Source organism: Symphalangus syndactylus, chromosome 5 (assembly GCF_028878055.3).
Source record: "Symphalangus syndactylus isolate Jambi chromosome 5, NHGRI_mSymSyn1-v2.1_pri, whole genome shotgun sequence".
Classification (NCBI taxonomy): Eukaryota; Metazoa; Chordata; class Mammalia; order Primates; family Hylobatidae; genus Symphalangus; species Symphalangus syndactylus.
Genome location: NC_072427.2, coordinates 84,943,799 through 84,971,786, shown reverse-complemented (window position 1 = coordinate 84,971,786; position 27,988 = coordinate 84,943,799). Strand labels below are relative to the sequence as shown.

The 27,988-nt window shown below is 42.5% G+C and overlaps 1 protein-coding gene across 42 annotated transcripts in view; it reads left to right on the top strand.

Moving 5' to 3' along the window:
• PCBP3 (poly(rC) binding protein 3) overlaps positions 1-27,988 on the top strand; it is a 286,767-nt gene that overhangs the window by 58,269 nt on the left and 200,510 nt on the right. The window contains exon 2 of one of the 42 annotated variants that reach the window (XM_063640436.1): positions 16,762-16,895. The exons of the other annotated variants lie outside the window; for them this stretch is intronic. The gene's annotated coding sequence lies outside the window, so the exon portion shown is untranslated. The remainder of the gene's footprint in view (positions 1-16,761; positions 16,896-27,988) is intronic. 42 annotated transcript variants of the gene reach the window in all.

The following is a 27,988-nucleotide window of genomic DNA, read 5'->3' as shown; positions in this document are numbered from 1 at the left end:
AATTACTACGACAGCTTGATTCTTCTATGTCCTTCTGCATTAATCTGTTGTGATACATTGTTCTGATTGAATTATGTGAAGAAAACCCATCCTCACATGAATAGGTGGCTAGAAACAAAAGGAGTATTTTCATAGCTTTATCAGATTATTGTAGATGTTCTTGTTAGATAGGACATCAAAACTGTTAGGACAAAACTTGTTAGATAGGACAGGTGGTAGTTTCTTAAAGGTTACTTGCAACATGGAGTCTGAAACACTATCAATAAACTTGTAGTACTTCATTGCAACCCATTGTCTGTCAGTCTTGCCCCGCAAACAAATATTTTACCATACATGATTTTCATAACATGCATTAGTCATTTGGAAATATTATTCACTGAGTTATGCAGATTTTCCTAACGTTAACACATTTCTATATACAGTGTCAAAAAAAATCACTGGATAATTTCACCACTAAGCTCGTTAGAAACATCAAGTGTAGGCAAATCTCGGAGCTATTGCAGGTTATGTTCCAGACCACCACAATAAAGCAAATATCAAAGCAAGTCACATGAATTTTTTGGTTTCTCAAGGCAAACAAAAGTTATGTTTACACTCTAGTTTATTGTGTGCAATAGCATTATTTCTAAAAACAATGCATGTGCCTTAATTTTAAAAATACTTTATTGCTAAAAAATGCTAATAATCATCTGAGCCTTCAGTGAGTCATCATCTTCTCACTGTTGGAGAGTCTTACCTGGATGTTGATGGCCGCTGACTGATCAGGGTGATAGTTGCTGAAGGCTGGGGTGGCTGTGGCAATTTCTGAAAATAAGACAACACTAAAGTTTCCACATCAATGGACTCTTCCTTTCACGAAAGTTTTCTCTATAGCATGTGATGCTGTTTGATAGCCTTTCACCACAATATAACTTCTTTCAAAATTGGAGTCAGTCCTCTCAAACCCTGCTGCTGCTTTAGCAACTAAGCTTATGTAATATTCTAAACCCTTTGTTGTCATCTCAACAATGTTTACAGCATCTTCACTACTAGTAGACTGCATCTCAACCACTTTTCTGCTTCTCATCCATAAGAAGCAACTCCTTATCCGTTCAAGTTTGATCATGAGATTGCAGCAATTCAGTCACATCTTCAGGCCCCACTTCTAATTCTAGTTCTCTTGCTGTTTTCACCACATCTGCAGTGACTTCCTTCAATAAAGGATGGAACCCCTTAAAGGCATCCATGAGGGCTGGAATCAACTTCTTCCAAACTCTGTTGATGTTGTGACTTCCTCCCATGAGTCACGAATGTTCTTAATGGCATCAAGAATGATGAATGCCTCTCAGAAGATTTTCAATTTACTTTGCCCAGATCCATCAGAGGAATCACAGTGTGTGGCAGCTATAGCCTTACAAAATGTATTTCTTAAGTAGTAACACTTGAAAGTCAAAATTACTCCTTGACCCATGGCTTGCAGAATGGATGTGGTGTTAAGGGGCATGTAAACAACATTCATCTCCTTGCACATCTCCATCAGAGCTCTTGGGTGCATTGTTCATGAGCAGTAATATTTTGAGAGGAACCTTTTTTCTAGGGTACAGTGGCTGGGAGAGGGTGATTTGGTCTTGAAGGGCCTTGGAGGCCGATGGGAGAATTAGACTTTTACTCCATGGGAAATAGGGAGCCATTGCAGGGTTTTGAGCAGAGCAATGACATGAATAGACTTAGCCTGTAAAAGGAGGATTGTGCCTGCTGTTTCAGGGGGCATGAACAGAAGAAGGAGCACATTTATCAGGTAGGATGGTGGTGGCTGTGACCAGGGTGGCAGCAGTGGATATGCATGGTGGCTGGGTTCTGGGTGTAGTTTGGTAGTACATCTCCTGGGGCTTGCTCATGAACATGCATGTGACATGAAAAGGAGAGGCATCAAGAGTGGCTCTTGGCTTGATAGCCTAGGAAGGTGGCTTTGCGGTTGTCACATGAGGTTGCAGTTTGGACATGTCCTGTGGGGGATAGCAATGTGATGTTACATGTGAGCTGGGGTTTGGGAGAGAGGACCAGGACATGGAGATGGAGGTTGGGAGTGGTTGATGGATGAAATTACCAAGTGGGGAGTACAAGGAGAGACGAGGATCCAGGATGGAGGCTGGCCCTCTGGCTGATGTCAAGAGGTCGGAAGGGAAGACACGTTTATCTTGAGTTGGGAAGAACAAACTGGTCAGCTGGAGGAAAGCCAAGGGACACTGCCCAGCCGCTAAGTGTTTGGTGGTGAAGGTCTTATCAGATGCTGGGGATGGCTCCAAGGAGACTCTGGTGGCAACCCTGAGCAGTGTGGAGTCAGTGGTGGCTGGGAGAAGGGCCATCATTGCTGGGATGGAGCAGAGCCCTCAGGAATGAGGGGAGTTGATGTAGTTTTTCTGCAGAAAGGAGTAAGGAAACGTGGTGGTTGGTGGGGGAACTGGAAACAAGAGCAGGAAGTTTTAAAATGCAAGACATGCTATCCTCTGTTGCTGTGGTCTGCGGGCCAGCTGCAGACTGGGAGGCTGCAGTGTCTGTCCCCATTTTCCTGCTCTCCCCTGACAGAGGCGCCACAGGGGGCTCCAGGGGAGTGCTGTCTGCTGCTGGTGGTGGGGGGCGGTGATCGGATATGGGAAGGAGGGAGACATGGAGACATAAAACATTGTCTAAGTGAAGGGCAATCGTATTTGAAGTAATTTGAAGATTGACAGGAAATTCATAAAGGGAATATGGAGTTCCATTTACAACAGCAAGAGATGCCTTGTCCATAGCTTCCTGACCTCTGGAAGAACAGAAGTTGCTGCTGGCAGAGTTCCAAAACATGAAAATGTAAAATGGAATTGAATAATCTCTCCTAAATCAATTTTGTGAGCCAAATGACCTAGAGAGTGATGTGATACAGTGCAGGTAGACGACACAGAGCGCTGCTGTCTGCTGAATACATGATGGCAGTTGATTCTGGAGATAACCAAATACCAGCTTCCCTTTGGTCTCTGGAGCCTGGTTTCTACCATTAGCCTCCACAGAGCCCATCCTGGGGAGGTGTGCCTCTTTTTTCTGGCTTTGGTGTGCTGATTCCAGAGTCCGTTGTGAGGGTCACCTTGCTGGCTGTGAGGAGCTCTCTGTGGGCCCAGCCAGAAGGCCCTTGCGGCCTCTTGTCAGGAGCACTGGGCTGTTGCTCTGTGCAGCATGGTGATGGATGCATCCTCTGAATGAGGCTCATTTGCTTATGTGAGTTCCCTTGATCAGCCAGGTTCCCTGGGAATCTATGGAGACTGGCTGCGTTGGCCACTGAGGCCAAGCGAGGGCTGTTGCTGTTTGTACTTATCCAAGGACACCTTCAGCTTGAGGCCCCACCCTTGTGAGCAGGGGCCTCAGTGAGCATCTTAGGGTCTCTGTGTGAGGTCACAGCAGGACCCAGACTGGAGATGTGGGCACAGTGGGTAAGTGACACCAGGGCTGGGACAAGCAGAGCCCCTCCTCGGCTGAAGATGGCCCCTGTGCACATAGAGACAAGGGCTCCTGCAGCTCCCTGGGGAGTCTAGCAATTGGTGGCTGTGTTTTCTCTGGGGATTCTTTACTGGGAGTGCACTTCTACCTGGCTTGACGTGCTTAAGGCATTTCAGGGTGCTCCTCTCTGTGAATTGGCAGGGAAAGTGCCTGTCAGTGTGGACCCAAACAGGGAACCTCTGGGCACCTGTGGTTGCCACAAGTCAGGGATCTGTGGATGTTTTCTGTCAAGTCCTGGATAGTAAATATTTTAGGCATGAGGGTCACATGTGGTCTCTTATAGTCTTTTTTTTTTTCCCCTCTCAGCCTTTTAAAATAATAAAAATCATTTTTGATTCATAGGTTGTACAGAAATGGTCTGTGAGCCATGGCTTACTGACCCCTGCTGTGAGCCCAGGAGGCAGGAATAAAATACTGACTTGGCCGTGGTGCTCACTAATTCAGTCTCCATAGAGGTGAGAGAGGCACAGAGCACGTCCGTTGTTGGGACAGATCATTCTTTTGCACATGTGCGTTTATGTCATTGTGAAAGTCAGTTTTGAAGAGGACCCTCCGTCTTTCTTACAGACTTTCACCATTCAAGACACTCAGTTGTCAAAGAGTCTTTTTCCACCTTTACATTAGCAATGTTGTGTTTTAGAAAATCCTTCTCATTGCTGCAGTACACCAAAGGTAATTAATTTGAACAAACTCTTTCTCCTCCTGGAGCAGTCTTCTCTACTCTGACTACACATTAGTCATCTGGGGGGCTTTTGCAAAACAGCAGTGCCCAGGTCCCCTAACCAGGAAAGTCAAATCTCTTGGGGGCCCTGACATCACTGTGTAGCCGGAGGAAGAGCCCTTTGCCCAGGCTCACAGCATCTAGCAGCAGGTTCATTGATTCTGAGTGTGCTGCCTGGATGCCCAGTCTGGCTGACGTTACAATATGCAGAGTCTCTTACACACTGGGGTGTGACAGGAGCTCACTATTGCTGCTAGTGCAGGCTTCTCCTTTCCCTCCCTCTACTCTCTCCCTCCCTTCTCTCCCTCCCCTCTCCCTCTGCCATCTCTCTCTACTGCCCCCCTTTCCCTACCTATCTCTATTTCTCTCTCTCCCTCTGTATAGCTCCCTCCCCAGTCCCCACTGCTGCCCATATACTGTAAATGCTCTAGAATTGAGGAAAGGTTTTTGGCTTAATCAGCAAGTGCTGGTTCAATTAGCACAAATCCCAAATGACATGAGGAAGTCTTTAAGCATTTAGGTTGAGAAGCCCTAGCCAGGCAGAGGGAGGTGGGCTGATAGGGAGCATCCACCGTGTGCACTTAGGGTGAGCTCACTGCCTTTCAGATGTCAGGGACACCAGTAAGCCCCTGTTCTCTCTCTGATTCAGTTGATACTGTTTCAGTTCCCAGTGGGACAGACATCTAGGAATTAGGTATTTACTTTAGAAAATATTTATCTCTGCAACTTGGATCAGACAAAGTTCAAGAAACTGCTTAGAAAGAGGTTGGTAAAAAGATGACAGAAAATCTCTTGGTTATGAGGCTTGTCAGCACGTTTATTTTGTCCTTTTCTGTAACTTTTATTTCTAGGCCCCTAAGGTCAGCTCCTGCTTGCTCTTCATGCTGACTGAGTGTGCACGTACATTATTGATAGCAGGAGCGAGAAAGGAGTAATGCTTTCTACTTGGAAATATTCCCTGATAGAAGCCTTGGAATTGGAATACTTTTTTGTCTCTGGGGATCTAGGTCAGTGCTTCTCAAACTTTAGTGTGCACAAGTCACCTGGGTTTTTAAAATGCAGATTCTGGCTGGGTTCAGTCAGCACTTCGGGAGGCTGAGGCGGGTGGATCACCTGAGGTCAGGAGTTCAAGACCAGCCTGGTTAACATGGTGAAACCCCGTCTCTATTAAAAATACAAAAATTGTCCAGGCATGGTGGTGGGAGCCTGTAATCCCAGCTACTCGGAAGGCTGAGGCAGGAGAATCACTTGAACCTGGGAAGCAGAGGTTGCAGTGAGCTGAGATCATGCCATTGCACTCCAGCCTGGGAGACAAAGTGAGACTCCGTCTCAAAAATAAATAAATAGTAAATAATAAAATAAATAAAATGTAGTTTCTGACCCAATGGATGTGAGGCGTGGGGATCTGCATTTCCAGTGAGCACCTCTGTCCACACTTTGTGAGGCTTTTGGCCGTCACTGCATGTGATCCTTGACTGAGGCATAATCAGAATGATTCCAGAGGACATTTGCCAAATACAGAGGTATTATTAGGAGCATAATATCCAAATAGTGGAGGTGATAGTCCTGCTTCTCTGTGTGCTGCCTGCCTGTTCTTGGACTCCTGGGAGAGGCAGGGAGAGAGTGGGGCCATCACTGGCACATGCAGACAGAGGAAGTGTCAAGGGCCCACGCTGAGGCATCTTCTGAGCTGCAGCGCTGAGCACCCCAGGTGTCATCCTGACTGCACGTGCAGCCCCAGGAAGCTGGTCTTCCCAGCTGAGGAGGATGACCTGAGAAGCTTGCTCAAGGTCACTCCACTGGTGTCAGGATTTAGCCCAGGTATCTTCAGTGGCAAAGCCGACGTTCTGCTTCATCACTGAATAAAACTATGGGACTGAGGAAGTTTAATTCTACTGAGATAGCCTGACTCAGCATACCCTACTTCCCTCCTTCCTAGGGGTTCCACATGCCGAAATTGGGAAAAAGCTTTAGACTGGTTCTGTGTGAAAGGAAGATGTTTGGGATCATCATGTGGGTGCAATGGGGGAGGGATTGGTTGCAGTTTTTCTTCTCAAGGGCTAGAGTGGTGCTGTGGTCTGCTGAAGGTATTCCTGCAGATGCTGGGCTACCTTGTGGGAAGAGGTGTGGCAGGAAGGTCAAAATCTGCATTTCTGCCCAATTCCAAGGTTAAATTGCTGCTGTGAGAGTTCGGGGATCCTGTGAATCCCCATGGTCTCTGACACCCTGAACCCTTGAGGGACACTGTTGATCAAGAAGCCAAGGAGGGCAACACCACTGTTTTGCTGCTTAAGTTTGGAAACCATAGAAATCTTGGAAGCTGACAAAGGATTCTCCTAAAATTCAGGAAACAAAGTGAAAGGGATCACTTGTAAAACAGCTTCATATAAGCAAACTTCACGCGATAAAGAAAGAAAATCAATGTCTCATTTACATAGAAAAAGAAAAGCTAGCAACCGTAGCTTGCAGCAGGGGTGGGAGTTAATACAATGAGGGGTTAATCCCTTCAAAGATTCAGAAATACTTTTAGGGAATTAATGTCCAAGATCTAATGGCATATTGGTGACTATGATTCATGTGGGTTCCGTAGAAGCTTTTAGACCCTGGCTCTGTTTCAAGGGCGGAAGAATCCTTTGTTCCCCGTAGGAACATTTGCACTGTTCACACACATGTCCAGTTGTCCAGAAAGCTCTGCACATGGCTGGGCGAGGCCCCCACTGGCAGGCCCATGTGTGTGCAGAGGCCAAGGGACCCAACATGGATGAAGAAGCTGGCCTGAGCTTCAGTGCCTGGTAGATGTGATTTCAAAGACTGGTTCCCTTGCTTGCTAGCGGCAGAACTTTTGGACAAGTGCTTAGCCTTTCTGGGCCTCCGTTTCCCCATCTGTAAAACAGAAACAACAGTCCGTGTCTTGCTGAGCTGGCATGAGGAGAACAGCCATGCAGAGGAGGTGCCTGGCATGCTGTAAGTTCTCAGCAGAAGGGGCTGCTGTTATGGAAGGGTCCAAAATTGCTAGCCTGTCTTCAGAACATTCAGCCTCTTAAGCTGAGTATTCACTGTAAGAATTAAGAAATATTTTGGGGCCGGGCGCGGTGGCTCACGCTTGTAATCCCAGCACTTTGGGAGGCCGAGGCGGGCGGATCACGAGGTCAGGAGATCGAGACCACGGTGAAACCCCGTCTCTACTAAAAATACAAAAAAAATTAGCCGGGCATGGTGGCGGGCGCCTGTAGTCCCAGCTACTCGGAGAGGCTGAGGCAGGAGAATGGCATGAACCCGGGAGGTGGAGCTTGCAGTGAGCCCAGATCGCGCCACTGCACTGCAGCCTGGGTGACAGAGCGAGACTCTGTCTCAAAAAAAAAAAAAAAAAAAAAAATATTTTGGGGCAAGGCTGACATTTTCTGCTTCAGTTGTGACTAAGTACATCACATACCTTAGTCAGAGGAGAAACACTCTATATCTTAGATATGTGGCATCTAACTGGGTGCCTCAAATGATGAAATATTGAGTACTTCCTGTAAACTTGGACTTTCTAGGTTCCTCTTCCAAAGACAGCATCACCATGACCTCTGCAATGTCAGTGTCTGAAGATAGGCGACGACTTTTCAGAATTTGGCACTGCTGTGAGAGCTGCTCTTTTCCTAACATGTTCAGACTAAGACTGAGGCCTTTTTTTTTTTCTTTAATTGCTATTTCTTAAAAAATATTTTTTAAGATTTTAGAACAGTGTTAGATTTACAGAATTATGATGAGGATGGTACAGAGAATCTTTGTAAACCCCACATCCAGTTTAACATCTTACATCAGTAAGGGACATTTGTCATAATTAATGGACCAATATCAAGCCATTATTATTAACTAAAGTCCATACTTCAGATTTCTTCAGTTTTCCCCTAATGTCCTTTTCTGTTCCAGTATCCTAGCCAAGATCCCACATTATATTTAATCATTGTGGTTCCTCAGGCTCCTCTTGGCTGTGACAGCTTCTCAGACTTTCTTTGTTTTTGATGACTTTGACAATTTTGAGGAGGACTGGGCAGGTATTTTGTAGAATGTGCCTCGGTTGGAATCTGCTGGGATCTGGTGTTTTCTGGTGATTAGTTATGGGTTTTGGGGATGAAGACACCGAGATAAACTGCCAGTTCTATCACATGTCAAGGAAGCTCACTGTCAGCATGACTCATCACTGTTCATGGTGACCTTGATCACCTGGCTGAGGTATGTTTGTCAGATTTCTTCACTGTAAAGTGACCCTTCTTTTTTTTATTATTATTATTGTTATACTTTAAGTTTCAGGGTACATGTGCACAACGTGCATGTTTGTTACATATGTATACACGTGCCATGTTGGTGTGCTGCACCCATTAACTCATCATTTAGCATTAGGTATATCTCCTAATGCTATCCCTCCCCACTACCCCCACCCCACAACAGTCCCTGGTGTGTGATGTTCCCCTTCCTGTGTCCATGTGTTCTCATTGTTCAATTCCTACCTATGAGTGAGAACATGTGGTGTTTGGTTTTTTGTCCTTGCAATAGTTTGCTGAGAATGATGGTTTCCAGATTCATCCATGTCCTTACAAAGGACATGAACTCATCATTTTTTATGGCTGCATAGTATTCCATAGTGTATATGTGCCACATTTTCTTAATCCAGTCTATCATTGTTGGACATATGCTGCTATAAAGACACATGCACACGTATGTTTATTGTGGCACTATTCACAATAGCAAAGACTTGGAACCAACCCAAATGACTCTTCCTTTTTTCTCTGTCTTTCCATACTGTACTGTTTGGAAGGAAGTCATCTTGTGTAGTGCACACTTAAAGGGTGGAGGGTTGTGCTCTGCCTCACTGAGGATGGAGTGTCTGTATAAATGATTTAGCTAGTATTATCTTGAGAGATTTATCTGCTCTCGCACTTATTTATTTTTCCAATCATTTATTTATTTAAGTATGAACTCATGGATTTAAAAACAATTCTTGGGTTTATAGTTCCATGTTGCGTTTTTTTTTTTTCTCTCAAATTGCTTTAGCCTAGCCCATTGGGAGCACTTTCAGTTGGTTCTTGTGTCCCCTTGACATACTCACATCATTGTGTGTGTGTTTTGTTTTTAAGCACCTCTTTCCTTTCTGGTACTACTGAAAGTGATGATGCTCCAGGCTCATTTTGTGTATAGTATTTCCTGCCCTTGTGCTAGGATCAGCCATTTATCCAAGGAGTCCTGGTTCCTTTTATTGGAGAATAATATAAGAAACCAATATCTAGGTGCTGAATGGGAGTTTTGTTGCTTTTAGGCCATCTTAGCTGACAGAGCAAAGGAGATACATGTATGTATACTAACTAACCTATATATATGCACATGTCTATAGATATTTTTATATGTAACCATCTGTATCTTTCTTGAGCTAACCTGTGTGTATATACATCTATGGATATTTCTATATGTAATCATCTGTACATTTCTTGAGCATTAGCTCATACTGACATTTGTAACTTGAATCCATTGCCACACGGATTATTCTAGCCTTCTCCCCTTGCCGGCTTCTCACTCCAGCAGTGAGAAACTGGTTTGCACCATCCACTATTGATTTACTTAATTGTTCACCTTCAGTACACATGTATAGCAGTATGAGGATTGTTATCTTGTACTCCTTGGTAAACAACTTTATCAACTAGAGTACAGTGCTTATGTACTTCAGTGCTTACAGTTCCTTTTTCCTTCAACCTTAGAGATTCTACTCATTTCTAAAATGACTTAGGTCAGCACCTTATTCTCCAATCCCTTTGTTAAGGTTGTTTAATATATTTTTAATACAGTTAGATTGTTTTGTCACTTTCCACATCTTGTCTTGAGGTTGGACCTCCTTAATGATTTTTTAAAATAAAGTACATACATTGAGGTTTAATTTTTGTGTTGTAAAGTCCTATGGTTTTTGAGAACTGCCTAATGTCTTGTAGTTATCATTAGAGTATCATACAGGGTAGTTTCACTGACTTAAAAATCCCCTGTGCTTCATCTCTTTACCCCTGCCCCTGAATCCCTGATAATCACTGATCTGTTAACCATCTCTACAATTTTGCCTTTTCCAGAATGTCATATAGTTGGAGTGATACAGTATGTAGCTTTAGTGGTATGCATTTAAAGTTAATCTGTCTTCATATTTTGATAGTTCATTTCTTTTTATCACTGAATAATATTCTGTTGTATAAATATACCTTGATTTGTTTATCCATTCACTTATTGAAAGATGTCTTGGTTGCTTCCAGTTTTTGGCAGTTATGAATAAAGCTGCTATAAACATTTGTGTGCAGGTTTTTGTGTGGATATAAGTTTTCAATTCATTTGGGCAAATACCAGGGAGCACAGTTGCTGGATCATATTGTAAAAGTATGTTTAATTTATAAGAAACTAGCAAACTCTTTTCCAAAGTGGCTGTACTATTTTGCATTTCCACCAGCAGTGAATGAGATTTCTTGCTGTTCTACATCCTTGCAAACATTTAGTATTTTCAGTTTTTTTGATATTAATAATTCTAACAGGTATGAGGTACTATCTTGTTTTAATATGCAGTTTCCTAATTTTGATGTGTTTAATGTGGTGAGCAAGTTTTGAAAACTGACTCTTCTGTACCTCTTTCAAGTAAATTTTTACTTTTCCAAATGTCTTGTCTCCGAATCTTTACTGACACTGTACATGTTGGTTGGTGGTCAGCATCTTATTAGCCTGAGCTGTTATATACTAATTATGATGATGATTATTATACATTTCTTGTGAGAGTTGCTCTTTCTTTCATTTTTTTTTTTTTTTTCTGTTGAGACGGGGCCTCACTCTGTCACCCAGCCTGGAGTGCAGTAGTGCAATCATGGCTCACTGCAGCCTTTGACTTCCTTGACTGAAGCGATCCTCCTGCCACAGCCTCCTGAGTAGCTGGGACCACATGTACACACCACCATGACCAGCTAATTAAAGAAAATTATTTGTAGAGGTGTGGTCTCACTGTGTTGCCCACACATTTGCCACTGTGTTGTTGTGGTCTCGAACTTCTGGGCTCAAGTGATCTTCCTGCCTTGGCCTTCCAAAGTGTCAGGATTACAGATGTGAGCCACCTTACCTGGCCGAGGGTTGCTCTTTCTATGAGTCATTTACACTGAACTATTAATGCCTTTGCCGGAAGCTACAGAGGCCAGCTTCTAGGACCACATGGGAATTTTGGGATAAAACGTATTATCTAGACTTTAGGAAATTACTTCCAGTAGTAATGAATTCCAGATTTCAACATGCCACTACTGCTAAAAAGTTGTGCTTGGTGTCCCTTTATCTTCCAGATAAAGCCCAGCCAGCAAGCCTCTTGGCCTCACATTCCAGATCTTCTGGCATTGGCTTGCAGGCTCTCTCTCTAGCATGACCTACCATTTCTCCCTTTTAGTTGGTTTATGCTCCAGACAAACTGAGATGAGCCTTGCTCTTGCTTTCCACCTGCTAGGACTGCCCTTCTGCAGACTGCATAAGCAGTCCTGCCCACACGGCCCCATACAGACACACCTCGTCTGTGCATGCGAAGTTCTTATCTACCTAGGGCCTGCTTTTGAATATTGTCCCTCACTAATGACCACCGCATGAAGGCAGAGTGAGATTTCTTCCTTACTTTGCACATGGTTATGCATGTACCTGCCCCTCTTCCTGAGACAGCATGGGCTCCCTGAAGATGTGCCTACACCTGCTGATGCCATGCTCCACTACTTGCATGGTGGATGAGGGAGCACAGGACAGGCTGCACGCACTCCTTAGAGCACCTGCCATTCCAGCAGCCTCTCGATGGTGCTGGTGCTGATGAGAATGACGCTGCAGATGTGCAGCCATGTGAGTCTGCTTCATGGTCTCCTCCCAGAACTTTCCCAAAGGAGGAGCCAGTGCTGTTTTCTTGGCCCTGCTTCTGATTTCTGTTTTCTTCATTTGCATGCAATATTTTTATTGTTGTCTTATGAAAGGGGCCTGTTGCCAGGACAGCTAGGGGTGGGGTATGTGCAGAGCCACTTGGTCACACTCCAGTTGTGTTCTTCCTTTATTTCAGTTTTGGGGATGGGAGAATATAAACGTTGTACACTTCTGTCCTCTTGTTTTGTCTTTCCTCTAAGGGCTAGTAGTTCCCACACACTCTTCTGAATGTACTGCCTATGCTCTGTGTTTTCGTTCTCTTCAGCGTGATTGGTCGCGCCTCCATTTCTCTCACTCCTTTGGGGTCTCATCTCTTCTCTCGACTTTAAATACTGGCTGTGCTCTGATGACTCCTGCTCTGGGACTCTCCCATCAACTCCAGACTAATTTGTCTCAGTGCCTATTTGACATTTCTATTTGCAAGTCTAATAAGCATTTGAGACTGAATATGTCCAAAACCTAACTCTTGACCATTCCAAGACAGCTCCTTTTTCTGGTTGCTTAGGCCAAAAGCCTTGGTGCCACACTGGGTTCTACTTCTCTTAACCCTTAGTCCCGTCCTCTAGGAAACCTGTTTCAGGGAACACACACACACACACACACACACACATGCATATGCAGATTAACAGTGATGAAGCTCACATTACAAGGTATTCATAGACTTAAAGGAAAAACTACAGATAAGATTATACATTGAAAATCATATAACTTGAAAGGGTTTAATATCAAAGATCTAGAAAGAATAAGCATACAATGGATAAAAGGCTGTAAAATGACAAGTCAAAATGAAGAAGCCAGAAAGGTTATAAGTATATGAAAGCCTCATTTTTGAGACGAATCCATGAAATATGAATTAAAACAGTGAGATACCATTTCACATTCATCAGCTTGGCAGGCATGAAGTCAGTTAATATGTACTGGTGAGATGTAGGGATCTTGCTCTTGGGAGTGCACGTTTTTATAACCACTTTGGAGACTATTTTGGAGGCACATTTTCAGGTAAAGTTGAAAATGTGCACATAATATGACCCACCGATGCCATTTTCAGGCATTTGCTCTAGAAGAACTAGTGGGTGCCCAGGGATATGGGCCTATGATGTTTGTAAGAGCAAAACACAGTTTAACTGTCCTCAGTAAGGGGAACTGGACATTTGTTTTATTCACATAGTCAAAAACTATTCAACATTAAAATGAATGAATTAGATCTATGGGTATCAAAATGGATAAATCTCAGTAACAGTGTTAACAAAGCAGGTTGCAAAAGGATAAATGCAATTTGGTATTGTTTTTGGATATGCATGTGGCTGGTGAAGATATGTACACGTGAATGTGAGTACTGATTTGCTATCTCTAGATTATATGGTTGCCTTCCTATAGGCAGGGGTATCAGTGGAGTATAGGGCTTTGGTGGTATCTGCAAGCATTTTTAAAACAGATCCAAAGCAAATCAAAATGTTGACAACTTTTTAATCTTCCTGGTAAGTATATAGATGTGTATTACGTTTATTTTTTAAATTGAGGTATAATTTGCATACCATAAAATCTACCCACTAAAGCGTACAAGTGAGTAGTTTTTGGTATTAATATATTTAGAGTTGTGTAAGTATTATCACTAATTTCAGAACATTCTTTATACCCTGAAAATAATCCCATATACATTATCAGTCACTCTCCATTCTTTCCTTCCCCGAGAAAAGGGAATGAAAATGCCAGAGTGTTTTCCAAATTGGCTGCATCATTTTGCATTCCTGCCAGCAATTTATGAGTGTTACAATTTTGCATGTCTTCACCAGCACTTGTTATTGTCTGTCTTTTTGATTATTACCGTTCTAGTGAATGTGAAGTAGTATATCAGTGTTATTTTGATTGGCATTTATTTCCCTGATGACTGATGATGTTGAAAAGCTTTTCATGTGCTTACTGGCCATTTGCATATATTTTCTGGGGAAATGTATATTCAAATCATTTTCCCATTTTTTAAGTGAGTCATCTTTTTATTGTTCTAGCAATTCTTTTTATATTCTGGATACTAGTTCCTTATTAGATTTGTCAAATTTTCCCCTTGTTCTGTGGGTTGACTTTTTACTTTTTTGATCATGTCCTTGCAAGCACAAAAGTTTTTAATATTAAGCCCAATTTATTTATTTTTTCTTTCATTGCTTATACTTTTGGTGTCATATCTAGGAAACCACTGCCTAATCCAAGGTCACATTTTCATATTTTTCATGTTTTATTCTAAGAGCTTCAATAGGTTTAGTCCTTAGGTCTTTGATTCATTTTGAATTAATTTTTGTATATAGTATGAAATAGGGTTCCAGATTCATTCTTTAGCATGTGGATATCGAATTGTCCCAGCACACTGGGACAATTACTAAAATGAATAGTGTTTCTCCATTGAATTGTCTTGGCAGTCTTAGTCAAAACCAGTTGACTATAAATGTAAGGGTTAATTTGTTGATTTCCATATCTATATATGGGGAGGGAAAGAGAATATATCTATATCTATGTCATCATACCCTGAATTAGTCTGCTAGGGCTGCCATAACAACATACTACACTGAATGGCTTAAACAGCAGAAATGTATTTTACCATAGTTCTAGAAGCTAGAAGTCTAAAATCGAAGCGTTGGCAGCTTTGGTTTCTTCTGGGCACTCTCTCCTTGGTTTGGAGATGACATCTTCTTGCTGTGTCTTCACTGTTCTTTTGCTATAAGGATACCAGTCCTCTTCTTGTAAGGACACCAGTTCTTTTGGATTAGGGCCCCACCCTTATGATCTCATTTAATCCTAATTATTAATACCTCTTTAAAGTCCCTATGTTTAAATATAGTGATTTGGGGGATTAGGTCTTCAACACATGGGTTTTGTGGGGATACAGTTCAGTCCAGAACATGCCCATATAACAATGTATTGAGTGCTGTAGCTTTGTAATAAGTTTTCAAATTGGGAATGTGAGTCCTCTGACTTTGTTTTTCTTTTTTAAGATTGTTTTGGCTATTCTGAGTCCCTTGAGTTTTCATATGAATTTTAGAATCAGCTTGTCAACTTCTGTCAGAAAATCGGCTGGGATTTTTATAGAGATTGCACTGAATTTGAAGATTAGTTTAGGACATATTGCCATCTTAATAATATTACATTGAACATAGGATGTTTTTCTATTTATTTAGGTTTTGTTTAATTCCTTTCCCTTTCTTGTAGTTTTTGGTGTATAAGTCTTGCATTTTTAAAAATTAAATCTATTCCTAAGTTTTTTATTATTTTTGCTGCTATTATGAATGGAATTTTTTTAAATTTTATTTTTGGATTGTTCATTGCTAGTGTACAGAAATACAATTACTTTTTGTATATTGATCCCTGCCACCTTGTTGAACTTTATTATGCTAGTTTTTTAGTGGATTCTTAGTATTTTCTATATACAATATCATGTCATCTCCAAATAGAGATATTTGTATTTTTCCTTTTCAGTCTGGATGCCCTGTATTTCTTTTTCTTGCCTAATTGTCCTGGCTAAAACCTCCAATATGGTGTTGATTGTACTGGCAAGGGCAGGCATCCTTGTCCTGTTTCTCATCTTAGGGGAAAAGCTTTCAATCTTTTAGTATTGTTCATGATGTTAGCTATGAGTTTTTCATAGATATCCATTATTAAGTTAATAAAGCTTCCTTTTATTCCTAGTTTTTTTTAGTGTTTTTATCATTAGATATATTGAAATTTGTCAAATGCTTTTTCTGTGTCTACTGAGATGATCATGTGGTTTTTGTCTTTTATTCCATTAATATGATGTATTGCATTGATTGATTTTTGGATATTAAGCCAACTTTGCATTTTGGGGATAAACCCCACTTGATTATGGTGTATAATCTTTTTTATATATTGTTAGATTTGATTTGCTAATATTTTTGTTGTGATGTTTTACATGTGTATTCATAAGAGACATTGGTCTTCGGTTTTCTCTTGATGTCTTTGTTTGGGTTTGGTATTGGGCTAATACTGGCCTCATAAAATGAGTTGGGAAGTATCCTTTTCTTGTCTGTAATTTTGAAAGAGTTTGTGAGGAGTTGTTGTTAATTCTTACTTAAATGTTTGGCAGAATGCAATAGTAATGCCATCTGATCCTGGACTTTTCCTTGTGGAAAGTTTTTTGGTTACTAAACCTCTTCACTTGTTTTAGGTTTGTTCAGATTTCTCTTTTATCTAGAGTCAGTTTCTGTAGTTTCTGTGTGTTTCTAGGAATTTGTTCATCTAGGTTTTTTGTTGATATAAGATTGTTTATAGTATTTTCTTATAATCCTTTTTATTTCTGCAAGGTTGGTAGTGATGTCTCCTGTTTCATTCCTAATTTTAATAATTTAAGTCTTCTCTCCTTTTTTTTTTTTTTTTTTGCTAGTCTAGGTGAAGATTTGTCAATTTTTTTGATTTTTTCAAGAAACTAACTTTTGGTTTTGTTTTCTATTCTGTGTTTAATTTCTTGTTGCCATAGTATTTGTTATTTCCTTCTGCTTACTTTGGGTTTAGTTTTCTCTTGTTTTACTAGTTTCTTAAGATGGTAGTTTAGGTTATCGAATTGAGATCTTGCCTCTTTTTTAAAGGTAGGTTACAGCTTCGAAAGACTCCTGTCCTGTTCTGCCACTTACATGCCAGCCAGGCTGCTGGTTCTCACTGATTGCTGGGCTCTTGGTTTTCAAGGCTCGGATGCAGCTCGGCGGAAGGGGATGGAAGTAGGGTAAGTTAAAATGCCACAAAGCTCACTGTTCTTACCAAGGTCCAGTTGTTTTTCTTGAATCAGTGATCCTTGGATTGCTGCAAGCCTTTGATGAATTTCCAGAGCTATTAAAAAGTTAATTGTGACAATTTTGCCAGTGTTCTCATTGCTTTTATGGAGAGGTAAGCTGTTAGTGGTTATTACCCTCCCATTCTCACGGATACCATCTGCGTCCTATGTTTTATAATGAACACTTTTCAAAAAATGAATGTGATTGCCACAGGATACTTTATGAAAATTGATGAATGGCTTCTAAATGTCACAAGGGAATAAAAGCATAAGACTGGCCACCAGTTTGGAAAAGAACAGCAGTGCAGAGCTGCTTATTTATCTGATATCAAGAGGCTCTGTAAAATAAAGGAGTGGAAACTGTGTGGGACTTGTGCTAAGCAGGGCCAAGCAGCAAATCTAGATCCCAGCTAATGGGATGGGAGGTCATTGTGTGAGAAAGTTCCGTCTTGGGTTAACCCTGGCCTGGCTGAATTCAGGGAACTAGCCATGTTGTGTGATTAGCTCAGCTGTATCTGGCTGACCGTTCGTAATCCTCACCCTGCAACAAGGTTGGCTTTACCTCAGAATTAGGGCTGAGGCAGTTGGGAAGGGGCTTCTCAGTGGATGCGAGTGACTTGGGGCCGCTCTTGGGGATGAAGGACAGAACAGCAAATGTTCTCAGGGAGGCTAGAGGGGCCATCACTGAGAGAGTTAAAAGAAGACAACTGAGGAACTGAGAAGTGAGAACAAGCCATACCTGGTGGCAGGAAATGTGTGCAGAGGGTTTTTAGTGTGTCTTCTCCAAGACATACTGATATGGTTAGGCTTTGTGTCCTCACTCAGATCTCATCTTGAATTGTAATCCCCATTACCCAAAATCCACACATGTCAAGGGCGGGACCAGGTGGAGGTAACTGGATCACGGGGGTGATTTTCCCCATGCTGTTCTCATGATAGTGAGTGAGTCTCATGAGATCTGATGGTTTTATAAGCATCTGGCACTTCTCCATCCTGCCACCCTGTTAAGAAGGTGCCTGCTTCTCCTTTGCCTTCTGCCATGATTGTAAGTTTCCTGAGGCCTCCCCAGCAATGTGGAACTGTGAGTCAATTAAACCTCTTTTCTTTATAAATTACCCAGTCTCAGGTATGTATTCATAGCAGTGTGAGAATGGACTAATACACATACTAAGTCATGAACACCAAATCTGGAAACTCAAAGATTGCCAGATTTTTGAACCTCTATAGGCAAAATCATTACACACCAACTTCCAGGGTCAGTAAGAGGGAGTGGAAACGTGTTCTGGCCTGAGGGACAAGTAGAGGCCAGAGATAAGCCAGCAGGACAATTGCAAAGGTCTTTAACATCTACCAGTCCTTTGTGCCTAAAGAGGAATACTCACTGCTGCTTGTACTTTATTTAGGGCTCAGTATGTTAAAAATATTATACTCAAGTTCTGGAATACATGTGCAGAACATGCAGATTTGTTACATAGGTATACATGTGCCATGGTGGTTTGCTGCACCCATCAACCTGCCATCTACATCAGGTATTTCTCCTAATGCTATCCTTCTCCTTACCCCCGACCCCCTAACAGGCCCCAGTGTGTGATGTTCCCCTCCCTGTGCCCATATGTTCTCATTGTTCAACTCCCACTTATGAGTGAGAACATGCGGTGTTCGGTTTTCTGTTCCTGTGTTAGTTTGCTGAGAATGATGGTTTCCAGCTTCATCCATGTCCCTGCAAAGGACATGAACTCATTCTTTTTCATGGCTGCATAGTATTCCGTGGTATATATGTGCCACATTTTCTTTATCCAGTCTATCAAACCTGCATGTTCTGCACATATAGCTCAGAACTTGAGTATAATAAAAAAGTAATAAAAAATAAAAATATATACGAATCAATTTTTAAAAACAATTTAAGCAGTATGAGTAAATTATTCTTTTAAATGCCTTAGCAGTAAAAGTATTCAGAAATACAATGATTGTAAAATTTATTACTACATTTGGAGTTTTGAAAACACCTGCACTGTAGTTTAATTCTCCATCACCTCTGTACCTTTACTCTTGTAGGGTTGCAGTGGTTTTGAGGGGTGCTTCTCTTACCTCTCTGGTGCAGATAACATCCAGCAGCTCAGCACTTGCACACTGACCAGGAGGGTGCAGGCTTCATGTTTTAGACCAGTTAGTCTAGGACAGGTGACTTGGTTGCATGTTCTAAGATGATTTAGACCTTGAGTTCAACCTGAGCTCGTGCTTCAAACTTAAACAAGAGTATTACTTATTCTCTCCAATGCCAGGATGGCCACAGCTTGGCTGGGTGTGGGGGCCCTTTCAGCTGCCACTTTGTGCTGCCCTGTGCTGCCCCAGATGTTTGAAGGTACCTTGCTTTCTGGTCAGAACACTGTGTGTCAGGCCCTCTGATCTTTTCTTGCCTCAAGTTGTGGAAGCAGCTACTTGGCCAAAAACTTTTGCGTGTGTAGGAAGTTGTATTTGAGGCCGGGTGCAGTGGCTCATGCCTGTAATCCCAGCACTTTGGGAGGCTGAGGCAGTAGGATCACTTGAGGCCAGGAGTTCGAGACCAGCCTGGCCAATGTGGCAAAACCCCATCTCTACTAAAAATACAAAAATTAGCCAGGCATGGTGGTGGGTGCCTGTAGTCCCAGCTACTCGGGAGGCTGAGGCATAAGAATTGCTTGAACCCAGGAGGGGGAGGTTACAGTGAGCCAAGATCGCACCACTGCACTCCAGCCTACGCGACAGAGTGAGACTCCATCTCAAAAAAAAAACAAAAACAAAAACAAAAAACTCCTGGCTGCAGGGCTGACCGTGAGTATTTGAGGAGACCACTTTTGGTGAGAGAACTGGAAATAAACCTTTTGTGGCCTCAAGTTCATGATGATTTCCACAACTCCTGACCCCAATTTAATTATTATTAAATGACTTATTATTAGGTTCATTTAAAAGTTATTCTAATATTAAAGACACCAGAATTTCTTATCTAAATGTATTTGCTTAAATTTGTTGAGCTTTGGCCAGAAGCTACGGGTACCACTTTCTTTTCATGCTCCATGTGCTCCAATTGGTCCACTTTGTCACTTTCCTGTCGAATTTCACAGAGGTCCATAGACAGGGAGGGGACTGAGTCTTACTGTTGATGAAGCAAATGTACGTGCATTGTTCTTTGACGATCTCATCTGCATGTGTTTTGAGAAGATTGATAAGATAGAATTTTGGCAAGAAATCACAGAAACTGAAGTCACTTTGCGTGTCTCAGAGGACTACTATAGGGAAGCAAGCTTCTGGGGGCTCTTTGTTCAAGTGTATGAGAAGCTCTAAAAATATTTATGCACTTTGGCTGAAAATTCTGTTCTTATGGCTTTATCTTCAGGAGACAATCGGATAAGCACTAAATTTATATACGGAGTATGTTCACTACAGCAGTAATTTAAATAATTAACAATTGGAAGCAACCCAAATACCCAGTAATAAAGGATTTAGTAAATCAGTTATTGTGCTTCACAACACAATGAGATATTAGAAAGCAATTAGCGTTTATAGGAATGATCCATGACATGACAAAAATGTACCCAGTATACTGGCACCTAAGTGAGTAACGTGTGTAAAAATGGCCTGTGTGACATAAAATGTAAGTGGATATATGTGTGCATGTGTATGTGTGTGTAGAGGTACAACCAAAGGCTTACAGCATCTGTCTCTGAGAGCTGAGGTCACTCTGCTATTTGTTTTCACACATTTCTGAATTTTCTAAGTTTTCCTAAATGAATGTATATCACTTTTATACTCATAGGATAAATAATATATATTTTTATTGTTGGAGAAGAATTATGTGAATATTAACCTGATCTTTGAAATGCAGAAGTATTTTTCTAAGCATAAAAGCAATCCATATAATCTTAAATAATAGAGATTTTCACAGACAAATTTCGACTATTAACAAATATTGTTAAAAGGCTAAAAACAAGCTGTTATAAATATTTTCTACAAATACTACAAATACAGATTTACTACATTTTCTTAGCAAAAATGTGATCTCATTTTTGTTTTAAAAATGTATATAGGTAAATGTAGCTGGGCGCAGTGGCTCACGTCTGTAATCCCAGCACTTTCGGAGACCAAGTGGGGTGGATCATGAGGTCAGGAGATTGAGACCATCCTGGCTAACACGGTGAAACATCGTCTCTACTGAAAATATTAAAAAAAAAATAAAATTAGCCCAGTGTGATGGCGTTCACCTGTAGTCCCAGCTGCTCGGGAGGCTGAGGCAGGAGAATCACTTGAACCCGGGAGGTGGAGGTTGCAGTGAGCCGATAGCGCACCACTGCACTCCATCTTGGACGACCCAGCAAGACTCCGTCTCAAAAAAAAAAAAAAAAAATGTGTATAGGTAAATGTAATAATGAGAAAGTACTAGAAGAAAATACACTCTACTGCTATCCTTGTTTCTATCTGGGAAGTGCAGGTGCTTTTACAGATATTTTTTGCACTTTTCTGTTCCTTCCAGCTTTCTGCACAGAGAGCTGGCATGTGTTTGGCAACCAGGGGACATACAGGCGTCCTAGAGAGTGGCTCTGAGCACATGGCCTGCCGTCTGTGGCCTGGCTGGCTGCTCTCGAGGGAGGTTGTGGGGCAGGGCTCTGCAGAACTAATTGTCCATCAGGGATTGGTGATCATATGGACAGTTGTCTAGAGAGTCTAGCAGATATATTTTAGGCAACTTCACTACCCTGGTGAGAGGCCAGACAGACTTCCTGTGTCTAGTTCTGATAATGAGAGTGACCCATTCAGAAAAGAGTTAAGTAAAAATAGTGAATTTTAAAATTTTAATAAGTTCATGTACTAACTGACATTGAAACAAAAATCATTTCGTAAATCATTACAAGTTGATAGTGAGTAAAGCCCATCAATGTAATTTTATAAGATTGAAACATGGGTATATGTATCTATATTCACACATACCTGAAGTATGATCTATCTTAAATAGGAAAGTGAAATAAAAAATACACACTGTGGGCAGATGCTGAATGTTTAAATGGAGGAAACTTGCTGTCGAGTGTCTGGAAGGAGGGAAGAGGCTGCTGCCCCAGCAAGGGAGCACAACCCGCACAACACGCAGGTTGGATGCCAGGCCCAGGGTCGAGCTCAGGGTCTGTGGGATCTGCATTCCCTGGCCTTGTCAGTCATGTCCTGGCCATGCCACTTTTGAGGTGGAGGAGTACAGAAGTTCACCTGCTGACTGCTTCCTTCTTTTTCCTCTGAGACCATCACCGAGAGTGGTAATTATTTATAATAGAAATGGTGATTACTGGTGGATTCTGTGATAGGAATTAAGTTGAATCTTCTTTGCCCGTCCTCCTCCAGCATAAGCTGTTTTAAACTCTAGCTCCCCCACATCCTGCTTCTTGTTGGCACAGTAAAACTCTCAATTCCCTCACCTGGAGGGAGTAAGTTAATGAGACACTCTCTCCCCCAGATCTGGAGAAATTCGGAGTCAAGGCTGTCCCCCTCCTGAAGTCAGATCCTTCCTGTGGCCTATTTAGGTTTTAGGTAAAAACATAGCATTTGCTCATCTTCCTTTATTGAGATCTGTTGAAGTCTGAGCTCCTATTAACACATTTAGCAAAAATGGAACCTATGAGCAAATTCCTAGGAGCTGCATTACCAGGGGTGTCCAGCTGTGACTCACCCCGCCCCCTCCCAGGGTTACCCTGAGTCATGAGAATGCAGTCTTTGGGAGTGGTGGGCTAAAACGCTCCACAGGGTGGTGCATGGGGGCTGCCTGCACTCCCTGCTGCTTTCTGCTCTCTGCTTGCTCATCCTCTCCCAACAGGGCAGCCCCAGAAGCCAGCACGGCATGTTGGAAGGAGTCCCAGCCCTGCCCCTGCCAAGCGAGATGGGGACAGCTGGGAATCTCACTGCCCATGGTGGCGGGCCAGGCTGCTCTGTAACCCGAACATTAAAACTGATGTGAGGTGTTAGCGGTGTCACTGTAAGTGTAAGAATGAGAAGCAGTGTGAGACGTGTAGATTTGCAGGCAGTGATGGGGAACAGCAAGGGTGGGGTGCCTCAGTGGGATCTGAAAGAGAACCCGCCCCCCCTCAGCTGGAGTGGCACTCTGTCGACTGTTGTTTTGAGGCTGTTGGGCCGTGAGGCTGCTCTGGTCTGAGAAAGTGGGTGGCAGGAGGACAGGGCAGCCTCTCTGTCAGGGAGGCACTGACTCTCAGGAGATGCTGTCATTGGGATACTACAGTATTCCATGAACTTCCTCTATAACTTAAATGATGAAAGTTACAGATAATAGCTCAAATAAACTGTTTTGAGCCATTAAGTATGGCAGTTTGTATCATGGTTAAATCTGCAGAAGGTGTAACATTTTGCTTGGGGTTTTTTTTGCTTTATTACTGGCTGTGTTTTAAGAATATCTTTCTAATGAAGAAATTCTGTCGTGGCTGTGTGATTTCCCCTGCGATGCTAGGATGTGTTTGCAAACCAGTGGCAATGCCACAGCCTGGGCCCTGGGCTGTGGTGCATCGGCTGGGCGTGGTCTGTGGTAGCTTCCACCTGCTGCCTGTGCTTGGGAAGTGCCCTGAACTCTGAGCAGATGACTTCTGAGCAGACGGTTTCTGATGGTGGCTTTTTTTCTGATTAATTGAATTACAAGTATCCTGTGGTAGGTACAGGGTTTTCCCTTTCCCTTGTCCAATAAATCTTACTTCATTCTGTGATTTTTAGAAAAGGAAGAGTGCCCACAGATGTGGAGGCACAGATGCCCTGGGCCTCACAGCAAGCTTGTCCTTAACGACCCATTCTCCTTCAGGCCCTGCCACTTAGGGAGAAGACTGTGGGGGCAGTGCCTGCCTGTCCTCTCTCCATCAAGTCTCTGCTCGGGGCCTGCCTCCACAGTGCTCTTCCCTGTGTCGGAGTGGCAGGGGACACACAAGCAGGGTTCTTACCACCATGGGGCTTATTTCTGGTGGGTGGGGGGAGGGCCCACAACCAAAGAAAGTGATTTACAAACACAGCAGGCACATGCTAGATGGAGAGCAGGGAGGCTGTGCAGGAGTGGCTGAGGGGCTGCCTGGAGGGTGGGCAAGGGAGGACTTTCTGAGGAGGAGGTGCTGGAACTGGGTGGCAGGAGGGAGCCAGGCATGTGTCTAGGCAGGAGGCGTGCATGGGGCAAAGACCTGATGGAGGAAACGAAAGGGTGGGGGCCACCTGGGGTGAGGAAGCCAGTGCAGGAGATGAGGTCAGGAGAGCAGGCCCCCGCTAGGAGGTCAGGTGTCACCTTCAGGGCAGTGGACAGCATGGCCCCAGGCCCCGCTGTAGAGGCTCACCCTGGCTGTAGGGAAGGCACTGGGGTGCAGGTTTGGCACGGAGGCTGCAGGTGCCCAGGCAGTGTGGTTAGGCCTGCTGAGATGTGGTACGTGCCGAGGCTGCCAATGGGACTGGAAGGAGGACTCAGACCTGACTCCGAGGGGCCTGAGCAACTCAGGCGGGATGACGTGGGGAGGGTCAGGTCCAAGGTGGGAGGGGTTAAGTATTTGGTCTTGGACTTCAGGTAATAGTCGTCCAAGTGGCTTGGCCAGGTAGGCAGTAGATATGGGAGTTCATGGGGGAGAGCAGGGGCAAGGAGATTAATTTAGGAAATTATCAGTAGAGAAAGAGAGCATGGCTATGGACCGGGTGGGCTCATCTAGGGGAGAGGAGCAGAGGTCCAGGCCCAACACCCAGGGGCCTGTGGCTGGAGCCCAGAAGAGACTGGTGTGGTTGGAGCTCCAGGTGGGGCTTGCTCCACTCCATCCTGGGTGCTCACGCCCCAGACCTCTGTGTGCTCAAGGAGCGTTGGCAGTGTCCTGACCCACCCTGCTCACATGCCCCATCCCTGCTTTCCCCTGTCAGTGGGTTGCAGGCCCATGTTCCGGCCAGGCCTGTCCATCTGTCCCTGTGTCACAGACAGTGCCAACCTTTTCTGATGTTTGTGTCTCCTGCCTGAAGCCTGCCAGTGTTTCCAGTGTCTTCCACCAAGGCATTCAGGATGTGGAGGACAGTGACCCACATGTGGCTCCCATGGCTGGCTTGGCTGGTCTGGAAAGCATGCGTTCTGCTTTCCTCACCAGATCGTCTTTTCATGTGCTTATTTGCCATCTGTATATTTTCTTTGAAGTACCTGATCAAATATTTTGCTCATTTTAAAAACTGGGTTGTTTATTTTCTTATTGAGCTTTGAGAATTTTTTTCTGTATATATTCTGGATACAGTCTTTTATGGGGTATGTGTTTTGCAAATATTTTCTCTCAGTCTGTAGCCTGACTTTTCATTTTTATAACAGTGACTTGAAGATGAAAAGTTTTAAAATTTGGTAACCTCCAGCATCAGTTTTTTCTTTTGTAGTTCATGCCTTTTGTATCGTGCTTAAGAATTCTTTGTTAAATTGAAGGTCTTTAAGATTTTCTCTTATTCATTCTTCTATAAGCTTTATAGTTTTGACTATTACATTTAAGTCTATGATCCATTTTGAATTAATTCTATATTGGATGCAAAGAAAATGTCAAGGTTCTTATTTTTCTTGTTTTTTTAAAATATAATGTCCAGTTGTTCCAGCACCATTTCTTGAAAAGATTATCTTTTCCTCATTAAGTTGCCTGGGAAACTTTGTCAAAATTGCTTGTTCATATGTGTGTGTTTTCAGGATATCTGGGATTTGTTTTAATCCAGTGTGCTAAGACATGAGACATAGAAATGACTGTCATGAAGGAAGAAAGTGTTTGTACCCACAGCTCCCTGGAAGCAGAAGCACGGCTGCCAGGCAGGGCCACATGGGAAGCACCGGGTAGGTCAAGAGGCAGAGAGAGCAATGGGACAATATGGGTAGGGAAAGCCTCACTGTGGTCTCCACGGGAGGAATGGGTGAGGCAGGGGGAGCAGGCTTAGGAGTGGCAGTTTGAATCATTTCAGCAGGCCCTTGGGTGTAGGGTCTGTCCCTAGTTGTCTGGTGCCTGGCCTTGGGTGATTGGGGCAGGTGGGGAGTGGCCGCATGTGAGAGGAGGTGGTTGGGGTGTGGGCTCTGGATTGGTGGGTTTGTATTTGAAAGGTGCACCCTAGGGTGGGTTGTTTGCTATTTCTAGGAATTGGCTAACGCTGGGAGGGCAGTCCCTCCAGGTCAGCAAGGCCCTGGATGTCAAAGCATCAGATACAGAAAAGGAAAAACATGGTTAATACTGTGTGCAGACTATTTCTGGACTGTACTCTATTCCATGGGTCAATTTATTTATCTTTATAACTAGCTTTATAATAAATCTTGAAATTGGGCAGTATAAGCCCTCCCATTTTGTTCTCTTTTTCAAAGTTCCTTGGCTGGTTTATTTCCTCAGTATTTTCATACAAATTCTAGAATTAGATTAGTTCAGATTTTGGTTGGGGTTGCACTGAATTGATAGATCAACTTGTGGAGGTTGGTATCTTGTTAAAGGAAGTGCTTGGAGGGGACAGTCTAACTTTTTTCCTGAATTTAGGGATAAGCATTCAGTTTTCACCCTTGTGTATACTGTTAGCTGTGGTTTCAACTGGAGGTCCTTTATCAGGTTCAGAAAGAGTCCTTAAATTCCCATGTTGCTGAGGATTTTTATCACGAGTTAATACTGAATTTTGTCAAGTGTTTTCTCTATATCTATTGATGATCATATGGTGTTTCTTTTTTGTTTATATGGCGAATTACATTGATTGCTTTAAAAAACGATAGTAAGTCAATTGCATTTCTGGGTTAAAACCCACTTTATCTGCATGTATTTATTTTATATTGTTGGATTTTTATATGTTAAAATTTAAGAATTTTGGCATCTATATTTCTGAGGAATATTGATGTATTTTCCTGTGTGTCTTTTTCTGATTTTGTATCATGTTAATGCTTGCCTTATAGAATGAATTGGGAAGTATTCTCTCATCTTCAGTTTTCTAGATGAGTTAGTAAGAAATTGTTATTATTTCTTCCTTGAATATTTTATAGAATTCACCTGCGAAGTCATCTCGGCCAGCTCTTTTCTTTGTGGGAAGGTTTTATCTTGAATGCAGTTTCTTTGGTATGTATATAGGATTATTTAATTCTCCTTAAGTGAGTTTTGATTATTTGATACTTGTAGGAACTTGCTCCATCTAAGTTGGCAGATTTACTGACATGCAGTAGTTCATAGCATCCACTTATTGTATTTATTTATTTATTGAGGTGAAATTCACGTAAAATGCAATTAAAGTGCACTTAAAATGCAATTAAAGTACAGCAAATTAAAATGTACAATTTGGTGCATTCAGAATGTTGTACAACCAGTACCCAGTTTCAAGACTTTTTCAAAACTTTGGTTACCACGAAGGAATACCTCCCACCCATTAAGTAATCACTCCTGGTCTCCCCCTTTTCTTACGCCCTGGAAACCACTAACCTGCTTTTTGTCTCTATGGACTTGCCTGTTCTAGATATTTCATCTGAAGAAATAATGCAATATATAACTTTTTACATCTGGGCTCTTTCACTTAGCCCTGTTTTGAGGTTCATCTGTAACACATGCTGTACTTCATTCCTTTTGATGTCTGCAGAATACTCCATTGATGGCTATACCAAACGTGTTTATCCATTCATTTGCTGATGGACATTTGGGTTATTTCCCGATGTTGGCTATTGCGAATAGCACTGTTATGAACAAGTATCTGCGTAAATCTGTATTTTTAATTCTTTTGGGTCTGTACCTAGGAGGGGAGTTGCTGTCCTATGGTGATTCTATGTTTAACTTTTTGAGGAATTGCCAGACTGTTTTTCACCCTAGCAGCACCATTTTTCATTTCCACCAGCGCCATTTTTCATTTCTACTAGTGATGTATGAGGTTGCCTGTTTCTCCAGGTCCTCACCAACACTTCCGTTAGACTTTTTTGATTATAGCCATTCTGGTGTGAAGTGGTATCACATTGTGGTTTGACCTAATTGTCTTTATAATATCTTTTGTGTCTGTATAATGTTCTATTTCTCATTCTTGATATTGGTAATTTGGGCCTT